Here is a 13,778-nt window from a genome sequence, read left to right as displayed (position 1 = left end):
GATACCGGGGTATATTATTATTAATATTATTATTATTATTACTGCTGCTGTTCAGCTGAACATAGGAGATAGAATCAAACCCAATAGTTCTGATAAAAAAAAGAGGGGAAGAGACAAAAATAAAAAAACCCAAAAAAAGCCAAAGAAATAAAACCCCAAGCTCCCCCCAAAAAACAAACAAAAATCTCCACCAAAAAAAACCCCAAAAAACCCCAAAACAAAATTTAAAAAAAAAAAACCAAACCAAAACCAACCAAACAAAAACAACAATCAAAAATAACACCGAGGGGAAAAAAAAGGAGGTATTTGTGAAATTGTAAGGTGGGCGGAGATATTGCACATCTGATCAGATATCCAAGGATTTTCTCATGGCAGAGGATTCTGGAAGACCCATGGCGGGATGGTTGGGGTAGGCAGTTTCCAGGGGTTCCCAAAGCATCATTAATCTCTCCATTAATATCGTTGTATGGAGAACATTTGTTGATGCTGGAGGAGGTGACTGGGGAGGTCATCTCTAATGCACAGATGAAAGGAAAGGAGGAATAGGTTTACTCTGACACAAATTCAACTTGCCTCCTGCAGGAGCACCAAAAAGTGAGGATGTGTCAGCCTGGACCTACAAGAGATCTGCTTTCTCCAGTTCCCACCTGAGAAGGAACAAGGTTAGTTCAAAATCCCGCAGCACTTCCGCTTTAGCTAATCTTTGACTGGAATGTGTTTGAAGATTCTCTCTTTTTTTGGGCTGCATTTGTAGCAGCTAAATCAGCAATTTCCAGAGTTGTCACACTCTGATCACAGTATCTGATGGGGAGGACATCCAGAAATCCCAGAAAATGTACAAAATTCATTAATTCTGCCTTGGACAAAATTGTGGGGAGAAAAAATAATGTATCTGCGGAAATTCTAAATAAGAGTGAAAGTGAGATGACCCCTGTGTATAAAGATTCAATAGGACCCTTAGGATTCAATAAATCATGTAAAGATAGTGAGAAAACGAAGTTGCAGGGGAACCTCGATAATGAAGGGAAGTTGGCAAAGCAAACGCAGATACAACCACTCCTTATTGTGTGAGAGATGGCAGGTTTCATACACTCTATATAGTTTACCGTTACAGATACATTCTCATTGCCACACGGCACAGGAAAGAATGCAAACACTTATTGTTTAATAAACTGTTTAAGGTAGCTACTATGTCCACACCGATTACTACCCTTGCTAACTACTATAAAACCTTCTGACCCTTGCTAACACCTTAAGCTGCAATTCTAACTGTGCCACACTCCTGGCACTGAATTTCTATCTGCGCCACAACTCCTACAGGCCTCAATGCTGAGGCCTAAAGGCCTCAGCGATGTGGCTCAGTCTGGATGATTCAACCACAGCCTATATCTCCTACAAGAAAATATTTCATATTATTTCCTTAGTCCTTAGTCCCTTTTCTTTCTAGAAACTCACAGTAGTGTTTCCCTCTGACCACATGAAATATTTTCCTTTAGCTATATTCTCAGTGTCTTTCTACAATTGAGGGAAAAATACATGCTCTTCCTGAGAGAAATTTACCCAAGTTTGATATCAGCATGAGATTCCTCTCAATGGCCTGTCACCCTGTCTGAGTTTGGTATGTTGCTAATGCTATTGATCAGGGCCATATATACATGATTAGAATATCGAAATCAACATACAAAATTATTTGGATCAAGATTCAGCCATGAAATTATATAGCTACCTACTTCATATATTTATTTTAGAATGGAATTAAAACACCCTATCAATCCAAATATTGCCATCTCTGGAAACACTATGAAAAGAGCGCAGATTACTTTTTTATGAGTTTGGTACCTGAGTTGTACATGGACAACTTGTGTAAAATGAATGATTATATAACATCTACTGGACAGGATTGTGATAAACAAGGAAATGGAAGAATCCTTTTTACCAGGTGACACTTTATACTGTATTACTGTAATGTGCTGATACTACAGGGAGTCAATACAATAGTTACAAACTCTGTACAAGGAAAACTCTTGTGAGTACATTTGTAATGAATTTGGGATCATATTCAGATAAACAGAGAATAAAAAACTCCAATTCATTAATGAATATGGATCTAGTTTTAAGTATAGTACACTGCACTATAAAGCATGGTTTAAAATAATTAGATTACATGCAGTACACCCCAGTGAGCAGGGACTCTGGCTCAAGCGAAACTAAATGAGACTTTTTTTTTTTTATATTATGAACAAATGCTATGAGCCTTGGGCACATCATTTTCATCAGCCATTAATTAAGGATTCTGATAAATATTTCCTTCATAAGCTACAGCAAGATCTCTTAAATTATTATATAAATAGTAATAAATGCCACTGAATCAATATAGGCCAGTTGTGCTGCTGATTTCAGTGAAATGCTACCTCTTTGTTAGGGATATTAAAATTCTGAATATATTTTGCAGCAAAGCAAAGACAATTTAGAAAGCTTTAAAAATAGCAGAAGCAGTAAGGAAGGAAGCAAGTTGTCTGACAGATGTAGAAACTTATAACATGGTCACATTAAGCCATAATTAAATTTTGCACTTCAGCGTGGTCCCACAGGCTACACTGACTGCAGTCACACCTGTGGGGAATTCCAATTAAATCCAAACATGGTCGGTGGTGAAACTGTAAGAAATGTCAATCCATAATTCGCAACAAGCAGAGCAGAATCCCCCACCTATTGCACTGCCCTCGCTCAATTAGCAACTGATTTAACTCAGCAACAGTGTGTAACTAAGTCTTGCATGAACATCCAGATTTGCATTCCTTCATTCTGCCATGCTTCTGGATATTGCCATGACAACCATGTGGCATTCTGCCTTTAGAGGATTTGACAAGGGCAAGACTTCGGTGGCACAAGTGAGAATACCTGGCTGTGTTGTAATAAGGGGTCCTGCAGGTAAATGGTATTCTATTCCCTTCCAACACAAACCATTCTTGGATTCTATGAATACTTTTTCTGACAAACTTAAAGAGAATTTCATTGTGCTTTTTGCCCAAAGGAAAAAAAAAAACTGAACTCATTCTGTATTAACTGAAGTGTTCTGGTGATTCGCTGATCTCAGGAAATAATCTTGAGACAAATTATTTGTATTAGCAGTGTTTTCCAGCTGTAATAGAAAAATGGGCAAGGTTCAAATCTGTTTTCCCATAAAAGATATACTCAGAGGTGTGTGTAGACTGTGAGTGGGGAGCTTTGCATTTCATTCTTGAGTGCTGGTCTCTGGATCCTGATGTACCTGGCTAGGTACATGCTAATTTCCTTGGGAAACCAGCTAGTTTTCTTCAAGATTAAACCTATACACAACTGACAAAATGGTTTTCTACACATTCTGTCCCAAGAAGAATATGGATATTGACTGGAACAGGCTAGGTTGTCTCCAAAATCTACTCAGCCACCTTTATGTCTAGAATGACCCCATGCCCTCAAGCTCCACAGCAGCTCTGACGTCACACAGAAAAGAACTCTGCTGCTTAAATGCAACACACATTCTGGGCACTTTGAATTAAATTTTCTCATGGTACCTTTAGATCCATGGGGCACCACAGGGAGCCCACAGGAAACTGAGCCAATGCAGTGCTTGGACAGATGGAAAGAGTCACTCACTTGTCTCTACAGAGGCTGACACTCCTCAGCACAAAACAGAATAAATAACATTTCTGACTTCTCTTACATTAATTGATCACTACAATTCTGTAGTAGTGTTGTATCTGTAATTTTTCTGGGACATTCACAAAGATGTATTCCATGGTCACAATAACACCTGATATCCCATGAAGACATTAGCTTTATTCTCTCCCTCTCCTGTTCTTCTTGCTTCATTAATGTCTTAGCCCACTGAGCTGCTTGTCACTGCTTCCATCAAGTACACTTTGACTAACATTTTAGCAAAGACTAAACACACAGGTCAAAGCTCCACCTAGGTCTAAGGCAACAACAGGCAAAATAAATTCAGTAAAGCAAACAAGCTTTCAAAGGTAACCAAAATGCAATTTTCACGCAACTCACTTTCCAGCAAGTGACTTCACAGTCATCTGAGCTGTACAGGACTACAAATATAGTGGTAAAACACGTGCTTATAAACATGGCATGAAGATCCTTGTCCATATCTCCAGACACACAAGGAGATCAGGATAGCCAAGCCTCGGCTGTCCTTGAAAATGGTGTTTTCAATCACCTTCTTCTCTTTCATATTGCTTTCTTGACTGTTTGAGTAAAGTGAGTGCAACATTGATATTTTCTTCTCTGACTACTGTTTTCTGCATAGAGGAGGGAGAGCTTTCTCTCAATCCGGCCAGCTCTTACAGCAACCCACTGTCTTGTGCATGTTCAGCTCCCCTTGTTAGCTGTGCCCTTAATCTCTTCTCTCACTGCTGCTGCCTCTTTTCTTTACCAAATCCTGTTGGTATGCAGCGATATATTGGAGTAGGCATTTCCAAGAAGAATGAAGCAAAAAAAGGCATTTAATTTCTGTGTTTTTTCACATTCTGAATCACAATATTGTCTCTCCCACCCATATTTTCCCTAAACTGCTACTCCCCCTTAGCCACCAATGTGATTCTTCATCTCAGCAACCTGCTGGCTGCGAAACACAGCTGTGCAAGTGAGACAGCACATACTCATATGTGAAAGCAGAAGAGGGACAGTCCCTGGACTGTCCATATTCTTATTCTTGCCCTGCTCCAGCTGGTATAGCTGCCTGGGACACTTCCAAAGAATGAAATAAAAATTTCTGTTGCATGCCCACCACTGGACAGACTCAGATAGATTCTGATATGTAAAGTGGTATTATAGCAGCTGCCCCACAGCAGCAGAAGAAAGTATCTGTACTGTGCTGAAAGCTGAATTTATCTTTAATGCACCTGAAACCAATAGTTGCCTGCAGAAGGGAGACATTGTTTTCCTAAGAAGTAGAAATTCTGGCACAGTGGGGAGCAGGATATTAACTGAATGACATTACAGACACTGTTGAATATGAGAAGGGGGAAGAGGAAGATGAAGAAATCTAGAGAATAAGACAATATTCAAGACAGACAATGATGAGAGAAGATCCAGCAGTGCACACAAAACCAGGCAATCAGAAAGCAGAGAAATGTGAGGGTGAAGACCAAACACATCAAGGGCTCTAACAATATCCCATTATTCCAAATGGGGAAAACACTAACTCACCAGACCCATTTAGTGAAAGAAAACAGCAAGGAAATGAAAAAGCATTGACCATAAGCCAAAATATAAGACAGTTTATCAATCCATACTAGGTTTTGGACTCTGATTTGGTGATTTTCATAGATGACACTATGTCACATAGTTATTTAAAGAAACAGTAGGAGTTGCATAGCAGAGAAAAAAAAAAAATGCGCTTTCCTCTAGCTGCCTAAAGCTGAGTATAAAGATAACAATGTATGGATATAGAAAAAGCTATATGATTCTGTTTTCTGCAACTTCCATGAATTTGCAATGATCTGGGCTGCTCTGGCTGTGCTGCTGTTCCCTCAGAAACTCAGAGTTAGTTCCAAGACTCTAAAGGTGTTGGACATCTTCTGAGTAAGGAGGCACTTGTGTTCCTCACATCAGCTGCTCTGCTGTTTCCTAACCTGCTGCCTCTGGTTAATGTAAAAAAATGGTGTGTAACTCTCAGCAGTAAGTGCATCCCATCTGATGTAGAGGAGACTTTCTCTATTTGAATACTGAAAGCTTCTTTAAAGATTGAAACTCTTGCAGAGAGTCCCTTACAGGAGACTGTACATTGCTGAAGAGCAACTGCACATAATTGCTGACTCCTGAACATTGATTTTAACATTGCTCTACAGAGTATTAATATGCCATTTTTATAATTAATAAAAATATTCCTTTGTAGATGCAAAGTAAAAATTGTAAAACTTTGGTTTTGTTGAGCAGAAGAAATACATTTCAGCCGATTTTATATGTGTGTTCTGTAGACCATAATGATTCCATTACCAGGTAGTATATTTTCCTCTTTTATTCAATTACTCATAGTTAAGCTGGCATCAGAGACCACTTTTCATTCAGAGACCAAGAAGGAAAAGATGATTTTTGTAAGTGCCATTTATGAACTCAAATTCCTTCCTTCTAATCAACCTGGTAATTAAACTCTTAAACTCTTAAGAAAAAGTGCTACCAAAAACAGAAAAAGAAACCAAAGTATCCTGTTGAAGTCTTTTTCTTGTCAGAAAGCTTCTTTTCACTCGAGTTTCCTAAGTAAAGCTGCCTTTCTCTAACACCACTTATGGTTTCAATGGCTGTTTCTAAAGGGCCCTTATTTTCTTTCTCTTTTCCTGTCCTTAAAACCTGATTGTATTCACACCAATGAAAAATGCAGAGGTTTCTGAAAAAGGTTGCAATTAAGATTCCTCCAAGAAAGGTGAGGTGGATGTATTAATTCATTTGCACTAGCATTACAGAAGTGGTTGAAGAACTCTCTGCGATGAGTAAGGCACAAACACATCTTGAAATATTGTCCTGCTCTAATGTTTCTGTAATATGGAAGGGAAAGGAAAAAGGAATTGACTGATGTGAGCATTATTATTTCCTTTTGCAAGCGTACACTGATGCACAGACAAGTTAAGTGTCATCCTGAGAGTCACAAAGAAGTGTGCCAGAACTAGAAATGCACCAGGTCTCCTGAGTCCCTGCCCTGGGCTTCACCCATGAATTAAATTTCACCTTTCCATGTACTTTCACCCTTCACTGTCTTCCAAGGGGTTTACACTTTGATGTTCTCAATTATATTTTAAACTCCTAGAATAGAATACATTATGGCTAAAATAAAGTTAGAAAAGTAACCTTATCAAGCTGACAGGCCATCTATCAGAATTTACCATACAAATAAAACTAAATCCCATAAACAAATGACTGATTTAATCAAATCATCAGGGTTCTGTATTTAACAAGACACTCAGTGTTTGCCTCATACTCCTTGTTCCACAGTGCTGCACTGCTCTCATAAGTACTAATATTGGGTATTCCTTGCACAGCCAAAGGGGCCCAAGATAAACCACAAAATATGTTATTGAGTTCCTGGGCTGATTTTTCACTTCCAATGCAGCACACTTGAGGCAATTCTTAAAAGACTAAGTGAAGTTCTTTACTCAAGAGAAATTTTTCCCTTTGAGGGTGCTGAGGCCCTGGCACAGGGTGCCCAGAGAAGCTGTGGCTGCCCCTGGATCCCTGGAAGTGTCCAAGGCCAGGTTGGACAGGGCTTGGAGCACCCTGGGCTCGTGGAAGGTGCCCCTGCCTATGGCAGGGGCTGGAATGAGATGATACTTAAGGTCTCTTCCAGCCCAAAACACTCCATGACTCTATTATTCTATGATTTTAATTTCTTGACTAATATTGGTTCTAGTTAAATATTAGTCAGATCTACATGAACAAATAGTGACAATAATGCTTCCTGGCTCTACTAAATTAACTCCCAGTTTTTTAAAGGCCACAGGTAAAAGGACAGAGACATCTCCCAAAGCTTCCTGACATGAAGTATGACAGGAGAACCCAAGTCTGCCATGCACTGCTTTTTCACCTATCCACTACAGTCTCCACATTATGCTTTATTCATTTGGACAGGCAAAGTCTAGAAATTGGTTTTATGGGTATTTGAATTGATTTTATGTGTGGGATCTCCTGGACTGTTCCTCACAGGACATTTTTGATGGCATTTTTGCATTACCCTTGTGAGGTGGTGCTTCATGTATTTCAGATCTCAGCATTTATCATTAAACAATCATCTATATCAGCAGGGAGACAATCTTCTAATGCAAACACTTGGGTTTTTCACAGCCAGTCAGGTGTAACAGAAACCAAAAGAAACATGAAATTGTAGTTTAATTCACACAGTTTCAATCTCAGGTTGTGATCCAAATGTATCTCATAAATAAGAGCTTAGAGACCTCCTGTTTCAAATTTTTAAGTTTTTGAAGAATATTTTTTAAGTGGAAGCTTTTAAAAGTAATGCTAATCACACACTAGCTCAATATGATTTTTTTTTAGTTTTTCTTTACTTGTTTGGAAAAACCTCCCAATTCTTGTATCAAGTCAATTTTTCTTGGTCTGACAGTGAGATTTCAGTCAGGGGTAAACAACAGTATAAAAATAGAATATTACTGTTCGAGCTAGATGTTTAAAACCTTAAAGTGGCATCATCAACTGGTTAACTACCAGAATTTATCAACTCCTCACACATCATTAAACAAGCAAGAGGAAGACCAACCTTTTCTATCACAACCTTTGAAGCTTAAAAATTATATCTAAACTGTTAAATTCGCTAGGGGAGTTTTCATACAAGGGATTTGATATCTTTCAGTGAATTTAAAGCTGGAAGAGACTATTAGATAATAGTTGCAGTTTTCAGTGTAATACAGATGAAATATTTTTATCTGACAACCCTTGCAAAGATCCTAACAACTTGTATTTATCTACCTTTTTGCAAAAGTTCATGACCCAAATACAGACACATGAACTGTAAAGGGGCTGTAAAGCAGCTCTCAGCACAGAGATTTCAGGAGACTTCATCACTGAGAACTTTATAATAATCACTTGTAAAAAATATGGTCTACAGAACACATTGAATGAAATTGAATGGAAGACTAAAAAAAACCAGATGTTCTGAATGAACAGAAGAAACGTAGGGAAATTCAAAATCAGGAAACAAAACCAATATAAGAACTAGAAGATCATAAGACATAAAGGTGAGAAAGTAAGGAACATAAATTTATGGAGTCTGGAAGAGTAAAAACTGGGGGCAACATGGTCTTAAGTCTATAAATATCATCAAGGTGAGGACAGAAATAAAAGGAGGAAATCATTCAGTTTCAAACTATGCAGGCTGGCAGATAAGGCCTGTCCCTAAGAGGGAAGTTTAGATGAAAGGTTTTAGCTGCAGGAGGAGATGAAACTGAGCAGAAAACGTGACAGTCCAGGATCTGACCCTGAAATGGAGTGTTCACAGCAACATGTATGTTTCACTTGTGAATTTTCATCTAACAAATCTCCTGCTACTTCAGGAGCGTGAGCTGCCATTGATTTTTCATGATCTCCTCTCAGGTAGTTTTTTAATTTCTGACACATTAGTACACTGAGGTGCTGATTTGAAATTGGTCATAGGTTATACAGTGAGGGGAAGATATTTGATGGCCTGAGGTAAGCTTATCTCTGAGGCATCATGGGGAAGTTAGAAGAGATATGTTTATAGCTCTTTCCGGAGGTGTTACAGAGATACCAACTTCTGTGGATGATACAAGTGCTCTTTTCCATAGCAACTTCCAAATATCACATCTATCCTTGTTCTTGATTCAAATGCTTCATAGAAGAGACACTTCATTCTCCTTCCTATGCTTCACATCTTTCTTTAATTGAATACTTCCTTAAAAAGACTCCTACTTTATTCAAATAGCTTCAGACACCTTCTTTTCCTGCTATTCCTGCACCTTCTGTGACCCTGCCTTCAATCTCATCCTTGATCGTGACCACAATCTTGCAAGAACATCTGAAGTTACCTTCACAAACTGAGAGCAGTCTAAAAAAAAGGAACTTTCAAAGCCTTCTCTCCCCCTCCTTCACCTCTTACAGTACTATTTAAAGTATCAGATAAGGTTTATCTCACCTTAGAAATAGCTCTTTCCAAAGATGTGTCAGTCCTCTGCCTCCTCATGTAGGACCATAAAGTGAAAATGTAGCACATCTTAGTAATGACTAAAGTTGAATGACAAAAACATTAAGGTCTGGAGGGTGGGCCTGTTTAATGAACTTGGCAGATATTTATGGCACTTCCCAGCCTATGTAAGCCCACCTGCATGGTGCTTTTAGTGAAGAATTTAGCCCTTACTTCTCAAGACTTGATGCAACTTGGTGTGACCTTTTCTGTACACTGTGAGGGAAGAAACAAATTTCAGACCTGCAACACCATTCAAGAAGGAATTTGTAAGAACCTTGTTTTTTCTCATGATTATCCTGAAACAAAATAGAAGAGTACATCCCTCTTTTGAAGGAAGTAAAACTGAATTCAGTTCTCTGAATCCTAGATTTTACCTACACCCAACGAAGACAAACCATATTTATAGAAAAGGGGACTTGGTCTCTTTGGCTAATGTAGTCATTTTAAGTATCTTACTATAAGTCAAAAGGCCAACACTGGCAATAAATATAGGTGTGTGTATATATATTAGGGGTGTGTATATATATATATATATATATAAACACATAAAACAGTAAAAATTAGACCCATATTCTTTTACGGATAATAGAATCAAGTCTGCTGGCTTGCCATATACATTGGAAATATGGAGAGATTCCCAAGAAGACCAGAATCATGATTACAGAATTAAGAACTTGGTAAATAATTGTAGTACAGGAAATATGACTCTAACACATGAGAGCTGATCATTGTGGGGGGAAGTGCAGACACACAGTCTTCAACTGCATGAGACACCTGGAAGAAAAAAAAAAAAGAACTTATCTGTTTTCCTTCTTCATTATAGAACAAGCAGTAAGAGGCTTACATTTCTGAAATAGAGATTTAAGTTAGGCCTCAGGAAAAAGCTTTCTGAAGGTAAGTAAAGTACTGGCATAGATTTACTGGGGAGATTATGCGTCACAGAATCATTTTCATCTTTCAAGAGCAGTTTAGACAAACTCTAGACAAAAGAGAGAGTCAATCCTGCCCTGAGGCAAGGAAAACTACTGGGGTTTGCTTCTGCCAAGAGGATGAAGGATGGACCAGAAAGTCTCTTGCAATCCTTTTTAAGGCATTTACTTAATGACAAGGCTTAGTGAATGAAAGTTTCATTAAGCAAATTTCATGTAGACGATGGATAAAATCTGTATTTTTAATAGGGTAGATAATAATGAAAAAATTGTGATAAGTAATATGGTTGATTCTTCATTCATTGAAACAATTTTTAAAATAAGACTGAATACAGAATTATAAAATAATTGCCAAATCCAGTGTTTGTTAATTACCAAGACAAAGAAGTTATTCCAGAAGCCCTATGGCCTATCTTATGCAGCATGTCATAATGGCTCTAACTGGATTAACAATCTATTAATTTTGTTTAATAATTTTAATTTGTTTGCTTTTTCCATTGGCCATGTTTGTTTATCAATCTGCTTCCTGAATCTTGGTCCCTTGACACTATGTAAAAGGCTTAAAAATTTTTTAAAGAGATAACAGTTTATCCCAAATGACTTTTCTAGTTGTTAATTCTTCCACACTTAGTGGTTTGCTCACTATGGGTAGCGGAAACAATCCCCTTCAGGACAAAAAAATCCCCACTTATGTGTTTGAGGCAAACATCTTTATAATAATTAATGATGGTGTGATTAACGGAAATACAAATGAAACCATTCTCCATCTCAATGGAAACATCCTTAATTAATACTGACCTAAGTACTAGGCATTAGATTGCAAATGGAGGCAGGAACAATGGAAGTACTCAGAGCAGTTTCCCTCCTTTCATGCAGCTTTTAAACCCTATTTAAAGAATTCCTTGATTTATTCTCTGGTTTGCAGTTTTGGGCCTACATGCCCAAGCTAAACAAGAAACCATGCACTAGACAAGGAGCTGTATTCATCCCCATCTGCCACTTCCCTCCCTATGGGACAGACCAAAGGTCAGTCTTCCTTGATTAGGGCAAGTGCAGTTTAAGGGCAGCTGGTCCACACAGAAGTAGGAGAAGAAAGATTAAGCCCAGTCCCAAATGAATTTGTGTCTCTGCATAAGTCAAACATCAAAACTACTTGGACTTATGAAACTACTCCAGCATTCACTGAACTAAGAAGGGAATTCCCCCTAATTTTACATAGACATGGTGCCTTCCAAGGAAAAAAAAAAAAAAAAAAAAAGAGATTAAGTGAATTGATATTTTCATTTAAAATCTTTGCACGGGTGTATAAAGATTAGACTAAACATTCAGGTTCCTGAGACTCGTTCAGTGGACTTTATCTCAAAGTTTTACTTCATTCCTCTAAGACTTCTTACATGACTGTCTCATTTCTCTTTGAGAAAAATATCCCACTTTTTCCTCCTGCCTCCTGCCTGCAATCTGTAAAGGACAGTAAGACATTAATGATGAAAATTAGAAGGGATAAAAACCACCTGAGAAAGAATGGCTGTGCACCTGTTCATGCAGTTGTCACACACCAATGGCATCCATCTGTGCACTGGGAGACAAAACAAGAGTTAGAAATTCTTTATGCCCATCTATTCTCTTCTTCCAGGTGTTTCAGTCAGTCTAGACCTGCTCTGCTGCTTTATTTTCACCCTAAGTGGGATAAATAATACCAGCAGAACGTTGCTTCCTTTGCACTTGAGCAAGACTTTTAGTCAGATCTCAGCGTTACTTGTTGGGGCTGATTTAATCCAAGATGCAAAGAGAGTAAAGATTTTATTATTGAGTATGAGACATTTCAGTCCCATCTGCAGTGGCAGTTAAAGGGGTGTATCACAGACAATGGGAAAAAGGGGTAAAAGATCTCACTGTCAATTTGGATACTGACTATTCATATCACTTGTTCTAGCAACCCAAAGCAAGATGGATATTTGAACTGCTTGCAAACACAAATGATGTTGAACAGGGTAAGTGCATCTCCATTTATTATGCAGGGAGCTTAGGAAGGCAGAATATATTCATTGTTAACAGAATATTCACCTCAAGCTATACCAACATGTCTTTTGTTTTGGTAAAACTTGTCCTTGAGGAGCCAAACACAAACTTCTGAGCTTTTACAAGGATTGATATCCATATTATGGTTAACTCAGTAGGAGTCCGAGTTGCCAGCTGACTTCTACTCTGAAGGTGATTCTACATCTCTACAGGAGGAGTGAAACCACAAAACTGAGAACAGAAATTTTCTACCTTCATTTTGCAACTGTAAAAAAGATGCATAGAATTATACAACATCATGGAGTAACACAGAGTGCCCCTTTTTGCCCTTCATGTAGAAGATAATTAAAAATAAATTTCATCACAGGAAATCCAAACAAAGATAAGTGCTGGCAAGCAATTGGCAACATCTGTAAATGCATTACAGATTTTACTGCATCTTCAAAGTCTAGGATTTACTTCAATTTGTGTCTTAAAAAAAAAGGCTGAAATATGAGCTAAAAAATTGCTAAGTTCAAACTAGACAGTGGAGAGTTTTGTCTATATATTGAATTTGGAAAGTATCATGAATCCAGAGTAATGAGGATCCATGGGTTTGGATATAGACAGCAAAAATGTCCCTCCCAACCTGAATCCAGACCTGTAGGAACAGAATCAGATGAGCCTGTTTAGTTCATTCATATATATATATATATACACACACATACATTTCTCTTTGTTTCTCTTCTCACATGACTAAACTCATAACATGGCATCACATTCAGCAGGTAGACTTGATGGAAGAAGATGACAAAAGGCAAAAATTGTCCATTAGTTAAACTGAATAATACAAACTCATTAACAGGGCTAAAAACAGAAATACAAATTGTTGCATCCCAGTGGTCCCAGTGAATTCCAAAGGATTAATCAAGGACATAAGAATAAAAGCATCAGTGATTCTGCTGGAATATGCTTGAAGCTATTTAATAGCTCTTGCAAATTGGGTCGAGGAGAAGAAACAGTCATTCCGAAGCAAAGTGAAGGGATGAACAAACAAAATCACCACCTAGAAAAGTCTTAAATAGCCTTTATTACTGCCACAGCAGCAGTAGTGCTATTAAATAAATACAGTCTTCTGTGGATATTCATAT

Source organism: Chamaea fasciata, unplaced genomic scaffold (assembly GCF_029207755.1).
Source record: "Chamaea fasciata isolate MVZ Bird 193981 ecotype frontalis unplaced genomic scaffold, bChaFas1.0.hap1 SCAF_6, whole genome shotgun sequence".
Lineage (NCBI taxonomy): Eukaryota > Metazoa > Chordata > Aves > Passeriformes > Sylviidae > Chamaea > Chamaea fasciata.
Note: the sequence above shows the minus strand (reverse complement) of the source record.